General features: G+C 39.2%; 1 long non-coding RNA gene across 1 annotated transcript in view; it reads left to right on the plus strand.

Moving 5' to 3' along the window:
- LOC129561173 (uncharacterized) overlaps positions 1-19,123 on the plus strand; it is a 43,530-nt gene that overhangs the window by 20,964 nt on the left and 3,443 nt on the right. Inside the window, exons 2-3 of the long non-coding RNA XR_008686932.2 lie at positions 9,456-9,557; positions 10,177-10,306. This is a non-coding gene — a long non-coding RNA (uncharacterized LOC129561173). The remainder of the gene's footprint in view (positions 1-9,455; positions 9,558-10,176; positions 10,307-19,123) is intronic.

Consider the following 19,123-nt stretch of genomic DNA (forward strand, 5'->3'; position numbering starts at 1 on the left):
TGCTAATGTCCTTCCCTCATCTCAGCTAAGGACCTTGCTCCTTCCCATAGTTTGTTCTTGGGCATTTTTGAACTGAATCTGGAAGAGTTATTCAGCTCTTCTCTGGAGGACAAGTATGATGAAACACGGAAAAAACTGGCAGAAGTTGTGTGACCAGATTTTCCCTCTAGTCTTAGTTCTCTTAACACCATTGCAAGGCACTGCCCCATGTGCTCTGTGTGTCTCGTGGTCTGAGAATGCACCTCCTTGAAGTGAGATGAAGAAATTAGGGTTGAGCCCCTGATTGCAAGGCCCTAAACAATGATTCTTAAGAAGATAACCAAAATCTGATTCAGCTCAGATCGACTTCATTAAGTGCTATCCTTGTGCAAAGAAATAGTTTATATGCTGGGGGTAAAGGAGGAGAGTCATATTTTTACCTTAAAGGATCTACTGTAGTAGGAGAAAAGTGTGTGTAATCAAATACATATAAATAAATGGCATGTCTTACTGCTTATCTATACAGTGAACACTTAGCAGCCATTTAAAATTATAATCTATATGTACATACATTTGTGAAATACTACATAACTACTAAATCTGAAGAGTATTGCTAGAAGAAAGAATCATTTTATGCTAATTACATACACACATTATATATATATATATATATATATATTTTACATATATACATATGCATATATACATATAAACATACATATATACAAAGCATGCATGTGTGCTATGTCACATGTCCAACTCTTTGTGACTCTGTGGACTATAGCCTGCCAGGCTCCTCTGTCCTTGGGATTCTCCAGGCAAGAATACTGGAGTGAGTTGCTATGCCCTCTTCCAGGGTATCTTCCAGACTCAGGGATCAAACCCGCATCTCTTCTGTCTCCTGCATTGGCAGGTGGGTTCTTTACTACTAGTGCCTCCTGGGAAGACCATCCAAAGCTTATATATGTATATAACTAAAATTAAAAAACATACATTATGGGGTGACTCCAGTTTTATTTTTTTTAATATATATACATAGGAAAAGGAAAGAAGGAAATACTATAAAGTGAGGAGTAGATGGTGGATTGTAAATGACTTGACTTCAACATTTTTTTCTGTTTTCACAGTTTTCAAAATTTTCAGAGCAAGACTAATGTGACTGACACCAGTACTCAAAATATTTTATTGTTGAAGATATTGCTCAGTTACTGTAAGTCTTAATTTATACAGTGTATAAATCTTCTAGGATTAATACAAAATACCAAAGACTAGGTGGTTTAAACCCAGAAATTCATTTCTCACAGTTCTGGAGTTGGAAGTCCAAAATCCAGGTGTCAGCAAGTTTGCTGTCTCCTGTGGCTTCTTTCCATGACTTGCAGACCACCATTTTTTGCTGTGTCTTTCCTCTCTGTGGTCACAGCGCCTTGTGTCTCTTCCTCATTTTATAGGGACCCTAGTCTGTTGGGTTAGGACCCCACTCAGAAGACCTCTGGAGAAGGCAATGGCAACCCACTCCAGTACTCTTGCCTGGAAAATCCCATGGGCGGAGGAGCCTGGTAGGCTGCAGTCCATGGTCGCTAAGAGTCAGACACGACTGAGAGACTTCACTTTCGCTTATCACTTTCATGCATTGGAGAAGGAAATGGCAACCCACTCCAGTGTTCTTGCCTGGAGAACCCCAGGGATGGGGGAGCCTGGTCGGCTGCCGTCTATGGGGTCGCACAGAGTCAGACACGACTGAAGTGACTTAGCAGCAGCAGCAGACCTCATTTAACCTTAATTACCTCCTTAAAGTTCCTCTCTCCAAAGGGAATAACATCAGGGTTAGAGCTTCAACCTATTGAATTTCTAGAGAACACAAATCAGTCTATAACATATGATTTCTAAAATGAACTCAAACTCAAAAAATTGATTCAAGATAAAACAATGAGAGTTCTCAAAGTAAAAGAAATTTTCATGTAGCTTATTTTAACTGGTGATTATTTTTAATATCTTTGTAGACTTGAAAATAGTGTCTAGCTTCTAAATAAATGTTTCCATCCATTTCCTACAGCCACTACCCAAGTATTTTCTTAATTATACTGTTGTCTGATTGTGTGAGTACCAATGATATTATTATTAAAATACTCCATACTTTAAAATATGAGTTTATGTTTGAAACTTTTTTTTTTATTTCAACACTTTAATTTTCTAAACACAACCAGGTAAATTCTCTTCCAGTTCACTTGATTTAATTACATTATAATGAATGAAATTTTACATTTAGACCTATGGAAATTCAGTCCTAAATATAAGAAGAATTTAGAAAACTTATTTTGCCTGACTTCTCAGTATAGATGGTGACCTGATGGTGACCAGTTTCTCCAAGATAAATGTGCCTGCACACAAATAAACATATATGTATGTGTATATATACATGTGAAGTGTGAAAGTCAAAGTTGCTCAGTTGTGTCCAACTCTTTGTGACCCCATGAATTATAGAGTCCATGGAATTCTCCAGGCCAGAATACTGGAGTGGGTAGCCATTCCCTTCTCCAGGGGATCTTTCCAACCCAGGGATTCAACCTAGGTCTCCCACATTGCAGGCAGATTCTTTACCAGCTGAGCCACAAGGGAAGCCCATAGATAAAGCACATATTTTTCTCTGATTTAAAGATAACATATGTATGGGACTTTCCTGTTGGTCCAGTGGTTAGGACTCTGGGCTTCAACTGAAGGGGTCATGGGTTCTATCCCTGGTCAGGGAACTAAGATCCTGCAAGCTGCCCAGCCTGGCCAAAAATAAAAATAAATTTAAAAAATTTTGTTCAGTGTAGAGATTTTAGGAAAAAAAAAAACAACAGAAAAGCACAAAGAGGAAAAGCATGCACTTTATCCTAATATCCAGAGATATCTGATATTATAGTTTGACTATGTATTTGTTCCTGGCCTTCAAGATGGTATCTAACAATTCTCACCTCATAACAGTCACCTCCTTGTGTAGCCTCCTTCCCTGTGGAATCAGACTAATCAGTGTGAGCATTAAAATCACTTGGAAGTGACTGTGTGTGAATTCTGCAACTATACCATTAAAGAAACCACAGCTGCTGTTTTATTCTCTTGGGAATCTGCTACCATTTTTGGAGATACTCAGGCATCCCTAGAGAGGCCCAGGATGGGAGGAACTGAGCCCGTCCTCCAACAGCCAACATCAACTTGCAGCCACATGAGTGAGCCACTTTGGCAGTGACTCCTCCAACCCTGATCAGACAGTCAGATAACTATAGTCCTGGCTAACATGACAAGAGATCTCTTCAAGAAAATTAGAGATACCAAGGGAACATTTCATGCAAAGATGGGCTCGATAAAGGACAGAAATGGTATGGACCTAACAGAAACAGAAGATATTAAGAAGAGATGGCAAGAATACACAGAAGAACTGTACAAAAAAGATCTTCATGACCAAGAGAATCACGATGGTGTGATCACTCACCTGGAGCCAGACATCTTGGAATGTGAAGTCAAGTGGGCCTTAGAGAGCATCACGACGAACAAAGCTAGTGGAGGTGATGGAATTCCAGTTGAGCTATTTCAAATCCTGAAAGATGATGCTGTGAAAGTGCTTCACTCAATATGCCAGCAAATTTGGAAAACTCAGCAGTGGCCACAGGACTGGAAGAGGTCAGTCTTCATTCCAATCCCAAAGAAAGGCAATGCCAAAGAATGCTCAAACTACTGCACAATTGCACTCATCTCACACGCTAGTAAAGTCATGCTCAAAATTCTCCAAACCAGGCTTCAGCAATGTGTGAACCGTGAACTTCCAGATGTTCAAGCAGGTTTTAGAAAAGGCAGAGGCACCAAAGATCAAATTGCCAACATCTGCTGGATCATGGAGAAAGCAAGAGAGTTCCAGAAAAACATCGATTTCTGCTTCATTGACTATGCCAAAGCCTTTGACTGTGTGGATCACAATAAACTGTGGAACATTCTGAAAGAGATGGGAATACCAGACCACCTGACCTGCCTCTTGAGAAACCTATATGCAGGTCAGGAAGCAACAGTTAGAACTGGACATGGAACAACAGACTGGTTCCAAATAGGAAAGGAGTACATCAAGGTTGTATATTGTTGCCCTGCTTATTTAATTTATATGCAGAGTACATCATGAAGAACGCTGGTCAGGAAGAAGCACAGGCTGGAATCAAGAATGCTGGGAGAAATATCAATAACCTCAGATATGCAGATGACACCATCCTTATGGCAGAAAGTGAAGAGGAACTCAAAAGCCTCTTGATGAAAGTGAAAGAGGAGAGTGAAAAGGTTGGCTTGAAGCTCAACATTCAGAAAACAAAGATCATGGCATCTGGTCCCATCACTTCATGGGAAATAGATGGAAAAACAGTGGAAACAGTGTCAGACTTTATATTTTGGGCTCCAAAATCACTGCGGATGCTGATTGCAGCCATGAAATTAAAAGACGCTTACTCCTTGGAAGGAATGTTATGACCAACCTCGATAGTATATTAAAAAGCAGAGACATTACTTTGCCAACCAAGGTCTGTCTAGTCAAGGCTATGGTTTTTCCAGTGGTCATGTATGAATGTGAGAGTTGACTGTGAAGAAAGCTGATCACCGAAGAATAGATGCTTTTGAACTGTGGTGCTGGAGAAGACTCTTGAGAGTTCCTTGGACTGCAAGGAGATCCAACCAGTCCACTCTAAAGGAGATCAATCCTGGGTGTTCATTGGAAGGACTGATGCTAAAGCTGAAACTGCAATACTTTGGCCACCTCATGCGACGAGTTAACTCACTGGAAAAGACTCTGATGCTGGGAGGGATTGGGGGCAGGAGGAGAAGGGGACGACAGAGAATGAAATGGCTGGATGGCATCACCAATTTGATGGACATGAGTTTCAGTGAACTGCGGGAGTTGGTGATGGACAGGGAGGACTTGCGTGCTGTGATTCATGGGGTCAGAAAGAGTCAGACACAACTGAGCGACTGAACAGAACTGAACATGTGCTTGTAGCCTCATGAGAGGACCTAGGTAATAACTGCAAACTCTGCTCCTCTCAAATTCCTGACCTATAAAAAGTGTGAGAGATCATTTCAGTTCGGTTCAATCACTCAGTCATGTCCGACTCTTTGTGACCCCATGAATCACAGCATGCGAGGCCTCCCTGTCCATCACCAACTCCTGGAGTTCACTCAGACTCATACCTATTGAGTTGGTGATGCCATCCAGCCATCTCATTCTCTGTTGTCCCCTTCTCCTCCTGCCCCCAATCCCTCCCAGCATCAGTCTTTTCCAGTGAGTCAGTTCTTTGCATGAGGTGGCCAAAGTATTGGCGTTTCAGCTGAGCATCAGTCCTTCCAATGAACATCCAGGATTGATCTCCTTTAGAATGGACTGGTTGGATCTCCTTGCAGTCCAAGGGACTCTCAAGAGTCTTCTCCAGCACCACAGTTCAAAAGCATCAATTCACTGGCACTCAGCTTTCTTCACAGTCCTACTCTCACATCCATATATGACCATTGGAAAAACCATAGCCTTGACTATATTCTTTTAGTTTTCTATTATATTGATTTTTTTCTTTTGAGAAGTATTCATTGAACACTTGCTGCGTGTTAGGGTTGACCCAAAGAAACAGAAAACAAGGGTATATATATATATATATATACACACACATACACACACATACATATATGTGTGTATATATGTATAAGATATATGTGTGTGTATTTATTACAAAAAAGTGACCATGCTCTCATGGTGGTCACTAGCAAGCCTGAAGTCCACAATACAGGCAGGCAGGAAAGAGAGGTCATGAGCAGGTTGGAGCCCTGTGAGCACAGGCTGAAGCTTGTCTGTAGGCAGCAGGCACTCAGGAAGGATGATCTGGGGGAAGGGAGAGGAATTGGATGGCCAGCTGCTGTTTTGAAGTCTTTTAGCTCAGTGAAGTCGTAAGTTTTCTTTTAAAGCCCTTCCAACTGATGAAGCCAGGTCCCCTAGGGGTAATCTCTCTTTGGATTAATTTGAAGTCAACTGACTTGGGACTTTAATTGTATTTGCAAAATCCCTTCATAGAAGCACCTAGCTTAGTGTTGATTGAAAAACTGGGAGAGAGCAAGAGAAAGAGAGAGAGAGGAAGGAAGAGAGGTTTTTATTATGAGGAATTGGCTCACATAATTATGAAGGCTGTGGGGAGCTCTGTGATTTATACTGTCTGTGAGCAGGAGACCCTGGAAAGCCAGTGGTATAATTTAGGCTGAATCTCAAGTCCTGAGAACCAGGGGAGCAGATGGTATAAAGCCCAGTCCCAGTTTAAGGGCTAGAGAAGATGAGATGAAGTGTTCCAGCTCAATCTCTAAGGCAGGAAAAAAGGGGCAATTCCTCTATCCTCTGCCTTTGACCCTCGATGGATTGGATGATGTCCACCCACATTGGGGAGTGTAATCAACTTTACTGAGTGAAATGCTGCTCTCATCCAGAAACTACCCTCAGACACATACCTGAAATAATGTTTAATTTGGGCAGCCTGTGGCTAGGCAAGTTGACACATAAAATTAACCATCACAGCTAGTTTCCCTGGGCTTCCCCTGTAGCTCAGTAGTAAAGAATCTGCCTGTAATGCAGGAGACCCAGGTTCAATCCTTGGGTTGGGAAGATCCGCTGGAGGAGGATATGGTAACCCACTCCAGTATTCTTGCCTAGAGCATCCCATGGCCAGAGGAGTCTTGCAGGCCATAGTGCACAGGGTCGCAAAGAGTCGAACATGACTAAAGGGACTTAAGCATGCATGCACAGCTGGTTTCTCCATATTATCACAAACCTGTTGCTAGTTAACATGCTACTAGTTGACTGATTTTGTTTATTCAGATTCATATAACATGAACCAGTACATCATATCCTACATTAGTTCTGTGTCTTTAATCTGTGACACATTTAGTTTTTTAGAAAGGTTTGTAGAAATGTTCATGCTGTTTTGTATACTGATTAATATATTTAAGTCATCAATGCAGATCTATAATAACTAACTTAAATCATCCTTTAAAACTAAATATTGTTCAAAGAAAGCAGTTTACATTGTTTATTATCTATAGATTAATATTGTGTCTTGCTTTTGCAGTGAGATTTTCTTCCCATTTTCAAAATATTTTCACATCCGTCTCTTCCATGATTTCCACAGCATCCCTGAAGGTCAGCAGGGCAGTATACTAATATAAGACTTAGAAGGTACAAGAGTAAGGAAGACTGTTTCTATCTTAAGGAGTTGTCAGTCTTGTAGGGGAGAATAATATGTAAGCAGATAGCTCTAAGAGAAGATTTGATGTGACAAGTCAGGTTATGACTAGCAGACAGGGATGGGTTTGGGGAACATGATGACAGAAGAATCAGATTGAGCGAAGTTATAGAATATGCCTAAAATTCTTCACCTAGAGGGCATATAACCGTGTTCTTGGCACAGGTTTGTAATGAAAAGTTGGGCGAGTGGAAAGTCATGAATATAAGTAATAAAAGAAATATTTGAGTCTGTCGCAAATAATGTTTCTTTGCAACTAAGCAGAGAAGATATTATTTTACTCTGTGGGGAAAAAAGTTTTTTGGAAAATGTTAACCCTTCTAATTGGAGAAGGAAATGGCAACCCACTCCAGTATTCTTGCCTGGAGAATTCCATAGGCAGAGGAGCCTATGGGCTCCAGTCCATGGGGTCACACAGAGAGTCGGACACGACTGAGTGACTAACACACAACCCTTCTAAGGTCTTGATTAAACTATGAATTTTCTGTGGCTGAGAATTTTCATCGGGATTATTAATGACATTGAGTAACATTTGATTTGGGAGAGGACTGATATCTTTTAGTATTTGAAATATGATTATGTTCATTAATGAAATCTTTTAGTATTAGAAAACCTGTGAGGCTGAACACAAGTGGAGCAGGACCAGAGAGAAAATAATAATGGCAGGAGTATGGAAACCTTTCTGCTTGCTGACCAAGCTCAGGACAAGGCCTGAAAATGTATTCCTGGCCCTGGTGTGACTGATACTACCAACATGCCTCTGGTGGAACCACAGTGCCTGCTCCTGGGACTCATCCTGCAAGCACTACCAGACAAGAGAGTGCCTTTCTTCCAGCAGGGTAACTGCGTTCACTAATTGTAGTCAGTGGAGCCCACCATCAACAGGAGCAATAAATAGGCAAGCTCTATCCTCTCTGTGGTAGGGGAATGAAACTAGTGGTCATTTACTTTACATATTTATCTTTTAAGAGGCATTTTTTCCCCTTCAATTGTAGCTAAATACTATTGTCAAAGTCAGGGTACTCTTGGCACAATATGCTAGAAACCTCTCACTTAACATAGTGGTTCCTCCACTGCTATTCTAAGGTGTTTTATGGGCACAGTTTGAGCAACATCACTGTTTTCTTAGACTGTGCTCAGGACTAATCCCATCAAATCAATGCATGTATATAGTATATACATATGTATATGTGTGTATGAATGTATTAATATGTATATGAAATTCCATTACAATAAAACTGGTTAAGTTGTAGATCGCCATAGGATGAAACTGTTCTGACAGCTTGCTTATTTCAAGTACTCTTTCCTTTAATATCTTAACCTTCCATAAACTCAGACTTTCTTAGATCTCAAAATACATAAAGGATTATTTCTAATATCTGAAAAAAATAGTTATTCTTTCAACTATTAATAGTCGAAGGAAAACCCTGAGGGAAATATTCAGAACTTAAGGGAATGCTCTGTCCTTTTTTTATATAAGTGAGTGAGTGAAAGTCTCTGTCATGTCAGACTCTTTGTAACCCCATGGACTGTACAGTCCATGGAATTCTCCAGGCCAGAATACTGGAGTGGGTAGCCATTCCCTTCTCCAGGGGATCTTCCCAACTCAGGGATCAAGCCCAGGTCTCTCACATTGCAGGTGGATTCTTTACCAGCTGAGCCACCAGGGAAGTCTTTATATATATATAGGACTTGAATAATAAATATAGGTAAGTGCACAATCAGTTCAGTTCAGTCGTTCAGTCGTGTCCGACTCTTTGCGACCCCATGAATCACAGCACGCCAGGCCTCCCTGTCCATCACTAACTCCCGGAGTTCACTCAAACTCATGTCCATCGAGTTGGTGATGCCATCCAGCCATCTCATTCTCTGTCGTCCCCGTCTCCTCCCACCCCCAATCCCTCCTAGCATCAGACTCTTTTCCAGTGAGTCAACTCGTCGCATGAGGTGGCCAAAGTATTGGAGTTTCAGCTTTAGCATCAGTCCTTCCAATGAACACCCAGGATTGATCTCCTCTAGAATGGACTGGTCGGATCTCCTTGCAGTCCAAGGGACTCAATTCAACTAGATGAATCAAGAAAGAAAGCTTTTATTTCATGTGTGTGTTACCTTAATTTAGATTTTTGAAACCCTTAATTAGCTTGAATTCAGTAAAGTGAAATTGTAAGGAACCATCATTTGCTTTCTTAGGATTTCTCTACAAGAAGAAAGACAAATCACAGAAATTGGCAAGCTGCATGTTGATCCAGTTGAGAAAAGAATATGACTGCACCATACTTCTGCTAAGAGTCTGTGAGTAGCTCTAAAATTCAAACAAGAAAAAGCAGCTCATTTCAAAGACTTTTAAAGGCAACAGAATAATTGCATGATATTTCTTAGGGTCAATGTAGATTAACATCAGTATGACATATTTTCCCAGTTAAATCTGTACAACCACTTAATTGTAATTGTCATCAATGACTCTAAGGCCCTGTAACATTTTCAATCATAAGAGGGATTAAAGCAGCAATTTTTACTCTGTTTGCTAAAGTAGGAAATCTATTAGAAAATATTAGAAAGATTATCAGCTACTAAGTTTGAAACAGAAAGGGATTTCATATGAGTCCCTCTGAGGTCTTCATTATTTAGAAGTTCTTGTTCTCTAACTTTAGAAAATCACTGCCTTAACTTTCCATTTTGTTTAAGTCTAGGTATTGCTACTTCTAAAATGAATTTTGGTAGCTAAAGGCTTAATCTATTTAGAAATTACTAGAACCATTTCCTGAAATTCTGAAAAAATTAAAAGTTTCAAAATAAGAGTCTTGTGGATTTAATCACCTTTCTGCTCCCAAATTAATTATACATGTAGTCAGGATCAAATGATCATGTGTATACTGTATGTATTTTTTTTGTTTGTTTTTACCATTATCAGTGCTAATTCACTCAACAAGGGACATCCCAAATGTGTGGAAAAAGAGCCAGACATCCCATTCTAGATTTGGTGTGGATGACAGGTTTGACAGGAAGAATATGATTTACAGATTGAAGAATAGGATATCAAAGTGAGTAGATATTTTAAAAAACATTTAAAATACACTGTATAGAAAGCTGATGAAAATATTGTATTAAAAATAGGAGGTTTCTCTTTAGTTGATTTATGTGGTCTGTATTAGCTTTTTAATTTATTTTTTAATTTGAAGAAAATTGCTTTTCAAAATATATCATAATTTTATATTCTATAGTTCTTTGGTAATCTTCTGTTCTCATGGAGAAACTCAGTATAAAATGTGCACTTATTGGCAGTAAATTCCATCTTCCTCTTACACCAGAACTATTTAAAACTAACAAATACATTCCAGATTTTAGGTATATGTGCTGTGTGCTTAGTTGCTCAGTCATGTCCGACTCTTTGCAACCCCATGAACTGTAGCCCACCAGACCCTTCTGTCCATGGGGATTCTTCAGGCAAGAATATTGAAGTGGGTTGCCATGCCCTCCTCCTGGGGATCTTTCCAACCCAGGGATCAAACCCAGGTCTCCTGCAGGCAGATTCTTTACCATCTGAGCCACCAGGGAAGTCCTTGCATACTAAAGTTGGTAGCCTATCCCTTCTCAGGGGATCTTCCCGATCCAGAAATCAAACTGGGGTCTCCTTCTTTGCAGGCTGAGCTACCAGGGTAGTGGTTATTTTTCCCCACAAGTTAATTATTTTTGTAAAGATTCTATAATTCTCCTTCCTATTGTAAGTATTGTGAAAGCATGCGTAGAACCTGGGGGATCTTCCCTCTAATGAAGACCATTTTCTGCTAGTGATTAACTTGGCATCATCAAGCCTTTGGGTTCAGTTTCCTGATCTGGGAATCAAAGGTTTACAATAGTTAGTTGCTAAAGATCCTTTTTATGATTCTATAAGGACAATTATTTTTGAAATTTTCTTTTAAAATAAGAAATGTCAGAAATCTCAGATATTTTAGTGTAAAAACTTCAGAAAATAGGGATCAGGAAGATATTAATGGATGTTACCCTAAGATACACACTTTCATCATAAATTCACCCAGCACTAGGTAAAATGAGTCTCCCAGCCTCAGTATCTGCATGTGGTTTTTTTTTCCTTTTTTTTTTTTGGTTTTAACATGGTTCAATATGCTGTTGTGCCAGCACTAGCAAAATGAGTTTTCAAGCAATAATGTATCCTCTAAGGAAAAAATTAAATGCCGATTTTGTCTGTGTAGGAAGTGTGTAGGCAGGACTCTCAACTTTCAGGAAAATTTCTGTCTTCATAGAAAGATATTTTTCAGCTACTCTTTGAATTACTTCCCTGAGAACAAAGAAAAGACTATGAAAATGGAGTTGTCACAGGACTTGCTTGATGGCAGGGGTAATCTGTGGCTGCCTCCACCTTTGCTGGAATTGAGAGCAGAATCTGAGAAGAAGACAGAGGTGGTGTCACAGTAGGGCTGGGGAGGCAGTGGTAATAAAACTGGTTCAGAAAATGGCCTGATTGACTGGTTCTGTCCCAAAGACCCCAAATAGCCAAAGCAGTCTTGGGAAAGAAAAAAGGAACTAGAGGAATCAGGCTCCGTGAGGGCTGTTCAATTGTTGACACCTGTTGTGAGCTGAATGAGTGCCACCAAAATTTGCCTGTTGAAGTCCTAATGCCTAGCACCTCTGGATATTATTTTATGTGGAGATGGGGTCTTTGCAAAGTGTAATTGAGTTCCAGGTCTTTAGAGTGGGCATTAATCCAGTATAACTGGTGTTCCTATAAAAGGGGGAAATTTGGAAACAAAGACATATACGGGGGAATACCATGTGAACATGTAAAAGGCCAAGGAGCAAGTCTTGGAACTGATCTTTCCCTCATACCCCTCAGAAAAAACAACCCTGTCAACATCTTGGTTTTGGATTTCTAGCCTCTGGAATGGGGAGATAAAAAATTCCTGTTGTTAAAGTACTCAGTTTGTGGTACTTTGTTCAGCAGCCCTAGCTAACTAAAACAACACCCACCCGGAATACATTTTAAGGAATAAGTAAGTAGCAGAAATTCTGATTTATATGAGTCATTCCACAGAGAAAAGTGAAATTTTGCTTGAAATGGAATTGAGAATTTTGTGATTTTTATTTGTAATGAAAAGAATTTTACTAAAAACAATTGCATATATATGTTCACACACATATTATTTTAAAAAATTAAGCTATATATATATATATAAAAAGTTAAGCAAGAATACACAGAAGAACTGTACAAAAAAGACCCAGATAATAATGATGGTGTGATCACTCGTCTAGAGCCAGACATCCTGGAATGTGAAGTCGAGTAGGCATTAGAAAGCATCACTACGAACAAAGCTAGTGGAGGTGATGGAATTCCAGTTGAACTATTTCAAATCCTGAAAGATGATGCTGTGAAAGTGCTGCACTCAATATGCCAGCAAATTTGCAAAACTCAGCAGTGGCCACAGGACTGGAAAAAGTCAGTTTTCATTCCAATCCCAAAGAAAGTCAATGCCAAAGAATGCTCCAACTACCGCACAATTGCACTCATCTCACACGCTAGTAAAGTCATGCTCAAAATTCTCCAAGCCAGGCTTCAGCAATATGTGAACCATGAACTTCCAGATGTTCAAGCAGGTTTTAGAAAAGGCAGAGGCACCAGAGATCAAATTGCCAGCATCCGCTGGATCATGGAAAAAGCAAGAGAGTTCCAGAAAAACATCAATTTCTGCTTCATTGACTATGCCAAAGCCTTTGACTGTGTGGATCACAATAAACTGTGGAAAACTGTGAAAGAGATGGAAATACCAGACCACCTGACCTGTCTCTAGAGAAACCTGTATGCAGGTCAGGAAGAAACAGTTAGAACTGGACATGGAACAACAGACTGGTTCCAAATAGGAAAAGGAGTACGTCAAGGTTGTATATTGTCGCCCTGCTTATTTACCTTATATGCAGAGTACATCATGAGGAATGCTGGGCTGGAAGAAGCACAGGCTGGAATCAAGATTGCCAGGAGAAATATCAATAACCTCAGATATGCAGATGACACCACCCTTATGGCAGAAAGTGAGGAGGAACTAAAGAGCCTCTTGATGAAAATGAAAGAGGAGAGTGAAAAGGTTGGCTTGAAGCTCAACTTTCAGAAAACAAAGATCATGGCATCTGATCCCATCATTTCATGGGAAATAGTGGAGAAACAGTGGAAACAGTGTCAGACTTTATTTTTCTGGGCTCCAAAATCACTGCAGATTATGATAGCAGCCATGAAATTAAAAGACGCTTACTGCTTGGAAGGAAAGTTATGACCAACCTAGATAGCCAACATTACTTTGCCAACCAAGGTCCATCTAGTCAAGGCTATGGTTTTTCCAGTGGTCATGTATGGGTGTGAGAGTTGGACTATGAAGAAAGCTGATTGCCGAAGAATTGATGCTTTTGAACTGTGGTACAGGAGAAGACTCTTGAGAGTCCCTTGGACTGCAAGGAGATCCAACCAGTCCATTCTAAAGGAGATCAATCCTGGCTGTCCATTGGAAGGACTGATGCTAAAGGTGAAACTCCAATACTTTGGCCACCTCATGCGAAGAGTTGACTCACTGGAAAAGACTCTGATGCTGGGAGGGATTGGGGGCAGGAGGAGAAGGGGATGACAGAGGATTAGATGGCTAGATGGCATCACCTACTCAATGGACATGAGTTTGGGTAAACTCAGGGAGTTGGTGATGGACAGGGAGGCCTGGCATGCTGCAATTCGTGGGGTTGCAAAGAGTCAGACATGACTGAGCGACTGAACTGAACTGATATATAAATGTACAGTATAAAATGAGAGTCATCATTCTTCTTCCTCTAGTTTTAATCACCTGCTTAGTGCTGTTTGAAATCTAGCATTGTGTTTGTACAGTGCTAGATTCTTAATATTACAGTGTACAAACTTGAATAAAATTCTAGTCCAAGAGTAGAGTTTTTCTTTTTTTTTTTATTTTTTTTTTTGCATTTACTTTTTATTTTTTTATTTTTTATTTTTTGTAGTTAATTTATTTTTTATTGGAGGCAAATTATTTTACAATATTATATTGGTTGGTTTTGCCATACATTGATATGAATTTGCCCCGGGTTTACATAAGTTCCCCCTCCTGAACCCCCCTCCCACCTCCCTCCTCCCTTTATCCTCCCTCTGGGTCATCCCCGCATGCCAGCCCCGAGCATCCTATAACATGCATTGACCCTGAACTAGTGATTCGTTTCACATATGACAACATACGTGTTTCAATGCCATTCTCCCAAATCATCCCACCCTCACCCTCTCCCATAGAGTCCCAAAGACTGTTCTATACATCTGTGTCTCTTTTGCTGTCTCGTATACAGGGTTATCATTTGCATCTTTCTAAATTCCATATATATGTGTTAGTATACTGTATTGGTGTTTTTCTTTCTGGCTTACTTCACTCTGTATAATAGGCTCCAGTTTCATCCACCTCATTAGAACTGATTCAAATGTATTCTTTTTAATGGCTGAATAATACTCCATTGTGTATATGTACCAAAGCTTTCTTATCCATTCGTCTGCAGATCACATTTAGAGTCTGTGCTGTGGGACTATGTTGTAAGTTAAACCTTACACTTCTCTTATTGCATCACCATGGATAGGCTGTAAAGTAGTTAGGCCTGTTTTTTTAAATTCTATCCTATGTCACATGTTTAAAGTTTAGTATGTTACCAACCAAGGGTGAATTTTTCAGAATCAACTATCATTTGAAGTTTTTCTTGACTTAGTTTTGTTTACTGCTTAAAATATTGTTATTTTAAGTAGAATAACTGACTATATCTTACTAAAGCTCTTTCCTAGGAATCAGTAATAAATAAGTCAACAAATCAATACCTACCTTCTATGAAGTTTTAATCAATTATAGCAGTGATACCCTTGTGATGGAGAACTCAGTGAATCAGCAGCTCTACTGTGAATCTCCTACTTGATATAATAGTGCAGGACTTGAGGTATATGAAAACCTCTGAATAGACAACACAAACATTACAAAGTCCACATAAGAAAGCTCAAAGCTTTGTTGATAGACATGTCCGAGTCCTCAGCTGATGTTTGTGTACTCATGGTTTGTATGCAGTACCAACAACTTTGGTATAGTTCCTAAGTTCAAAGCAGAGAAACAGTAATAAAAAGACGACACATTTTATTCCTTCCATGTACAGTGACCAGAATCAGAAGGAAAATTTAAGCACTCAATGACTTGCAGGGAATTGCAAACTATGAAATGCTACAGTAAGTTGAACAATTGCCTGGAGTCATTTAATAACAGAGAAAAGATTTCTTTAGGTTTTGAGGTCATTTTTATATTAGAGTGTTATATTATAATTGATGCTCAAAGTGGCCTCAAGTCACTGTGAAAAATTTTTTCTGTGATTAATATTCCATATTTAAGGTGGTAGTTGTTCTGTAGCTCAGTCATGTCTGACTCTGCAACTGTATGGACTGCAGCATGCCAGGCTTCCCTGTTCTTTGCCATCTCCCGGAGCTTGCTCAAACTCATGTCATGTAGAAAGTTGTGTAATATATTTAAGAATGATTTCCATTTAAAATTGTTCAATATCAATACGGTTTGGCATTTACAGAGGGAAAGATTTAGTAATATGAAAAAAATTTGCTGTCTACATAGTTGAGGTTTTTTTAGTATACCAATTAAAGCATTTACTTTGTTTAGATGCCTCTATTTATGATTGTGCCTTAACTTATTGGACCTTTATATTATATATAAAGTGTTTACTCCACTGGTTGAAAATAAATAATGAAGTAATACTTAAATCTTTGTGGAAAGTGTTAGTCACTCAGTCGTGTCCGACTTTGCAACCCTATGAACTGTAGCCTGCCAGGGTCTTTTGCCCATTGGATTTTCCAGGCAAGAATACTGGAGTGGGTTGCTGATTTCTTCTCCAGGGGATCTTCCCAACCCAGAGATCAAACCTAGGTCTCCTGTATTTCGGGCATTCTTTACCATCTGAGCCACCAGGAAATCTTTGTAGTACTTTTATTTATTTAGGCACGTTGAAGCTGTATTGTATCAGAATAAGGGGTGCCTACCATATCAGCATATAGGAGAAGTTCACCGAGATGAATGGACTTCAAGTGAAGAGACTTTATTAAATGTACATCTCTCATTGTTGGAGCTCTACAGCTAAAGGAGAAGCAAGAGACCATAAACAAGGTGGTGTATTTAGGCAGTTTTACAGATACCTCCTTTTCCTCAGCATCAGATCAGTTGGTACAGTATTATTCAAATTATATTCAAATAGTCCAATAATGTTGATTTAGGATTGAAAAACAAAGGCAGAGACCATATCAGATGAAGTTCTCAATATTGTAATTAAATGAAGGCAGTATTTGTCATATTGATCAAAGAAACAGTCTTATAAAATTTATTCCAAGTTTTGAACAAAGGGCTTACACTTGCCTGCTCTTTGGTGATTCTGTGATAACATGTCTAAGTGTTAGGTGCTCCATGCTAACAAAGGAGAACAGCTTATTTCCAACAACCTTGCAGGCAGAGGTCTTTCAAAGTTCATATCATCTTTCCTTCTCAAGGAGCAATTGCTTTGCGCATGTGCTCTACAAATACCAAATACAAGGAACCTGGTTTTTAATTACAAAGTAAAATATCATTCTAAAGTTGCATAACTGGTGGTTGCCTTTTGCAATGCAATGAACATAAGGAAACCTGACATTAAATGTTTGATGTGTTGCCATGACATTTTCTGAAATTTTATTTTATGCCACTTTTAAGCTGAAAACTATGTTAAATTTGAATTCTTTGGGGGGTAATAGAGTGATGCAAAATTACAGAACCTAACTCTGATGTTGGAATGTCTAGGCCCACAGAGTGTATATTTCAGATTTTAGAAAAAAAGTAGATACAGAAATAGAGACACACTGGGGTCTTTATTCTCTCCTTACAGTAGTTCCATGTTTTTCTAGATATAGAGGCCATTTAGGCAGGGAGGGATGTCTCTAGCTTCCCCTTTGCATGAAGGGAAACATAATAGAGTGGAGAGAAAGACAGTGGCACTCAGTGTCACCACAGTTGAATGTGCGGGCCACTGAAACAGAGAGCCATATCACAGACTGTGTAATGTGTATGTAGGTATGTGCAGGGTGTGGGGGTGGGGGATTGGCTGCAGGACTTCCTGTGGATAGCAAAATCCACAGATGTTCCACTCCCTTAAGTAAAAGGATGTACTGAAGTTGGCCCTCTGGATCCACACATTCACCAAATGCATTATCCCTGGATGAGGGGACTGACTGTATTCCTCCAGGTTACAGAGTTGCTGGAGGAAGGAGCAGGAGCTATAGTAGGAGGATGTTGCTCTGGTTCTCTGTTCCAAAGTGCCTTTTGGAGTAAATATTATTTGCTTAGCAGGGTTTAGTACCACTGCAAATGTTGGCACGGCTCCATACAAACCAGAGGATATTGAACACTAGTTTTTCCCCTCCCCATGTCTGCATTTTCTACACCTGCAAACTTTTTTTGTTCCTTACCCCCCAAAGATCTCTGACAGTCTGAAAAATGAAGAGGCCAAATCTTAGAACTGAAAGACACTTTTCAAGGCATTATCTGTTCTGTCAGTGAGAGAGGAAAGGCAATTAGATATCATGATTATAATTTGGGCTTATATAAGTAAAATGTAATATAAAAAGCAGGATCATGCTACTTGAAATGATTTTCAAAGGTTCAGTATGGTCCCAATGCCTTTGACCTCTAAAACGTTCAATACCAGCTAACCACAACACAATAAATTTAGTAAGTGAATTGTAACTATTTTGTAGATTATTGTGAGTAGGGTTGTTACAGAGACTTTAAAAATTGTCTTGTTTTTAAATTTCACACCAGTAGTTCATGTATGCACTTTAACTCCAACAGTCAGCTAAATGTCTGGAAATAAATTCTTATTTCTTTCTTCCGCCCCACCTAGATTATTCTTGCCTTCCCCCTGCCTGCCCTGACCTTCAGAGTGAGTCCAAAAGGTCAATGTCCATAGGTTTATCTCCATGAGACCTCAGTATTATAATTTTCATCGAGCTTTTACTCATTTTCTTATATTTCACTGTACCTAACAGTATTTTGCACATAGCAATTGTTAAACATTTGCTGACCTCAGTTAACAGCTGCCCTCTTGCCAACCTTAAGATACAATTTAGAAATTTTTAGTGTCTGGAACTAAGTCATCTGCTTGTTGGCCTCCTCCTACTCCACAATGATAAAATGTATTCTAAAATAGAGAGATTGAACTGACCTCAGTGCTTTGCTAAGAACTATGTATAACAGTATGCTAAAATTATACTCAATAAACTGAATCGCTTTGTTGTACAACTGAAACTAACACAACACTGTAAATCAACTATATTTCAATGTGAAATAAAAATTTAAAAGAATTCATTCAATAGCTAACATTCAGATTTTCCTATATATCAGGCACAGCAAGGTCACTGTGCTGAGACTTTTTTGTGTGTGTGTGCTAAGACTTTTATAATCATGATCTTACTTATAGCTCATGATTTTGTTAAAATAGGTAATAACATTACCCCATTGAGACCCAGATTCATTAAGAAATTTGCTTAATGCTGTTCAGCTCATTAATGGCAAAGACTTGAAACCATGCACTTGACTGATTCTGTTGTGCCTATTCAAGCACCCAAAGCAAGTCAAGAAGTAGGAAGTACTAAGTTAGAGAGTTTTTAGTGCGTGGTTGAGCAAACAGGTCATTTTGATCTTTTAATGCTTTTTAAAAAAAGGATTGTAAATCTAGTAGTACATCTATACTTCTAGGTACATAGCAGTATGTAAGCATGCATGCTTAGTTGCTCAGTCAAGTCTGAC

This window comes from Moschus berezovskii, chromosome 10, assembly GCF_049115385.1.
Source record: "Moschus berezovskii isolate FMDL1 chromosome 10, NW_MosBer_1.0, whole genome shotgun sequence".
In the NCBI taxonomy this organism is placed as follows: Eukaryota; Metazoa; Chordata; class Mammalia; order Artiodactyla; family Moschidae; genus Moschus; species Moschus berezovskii.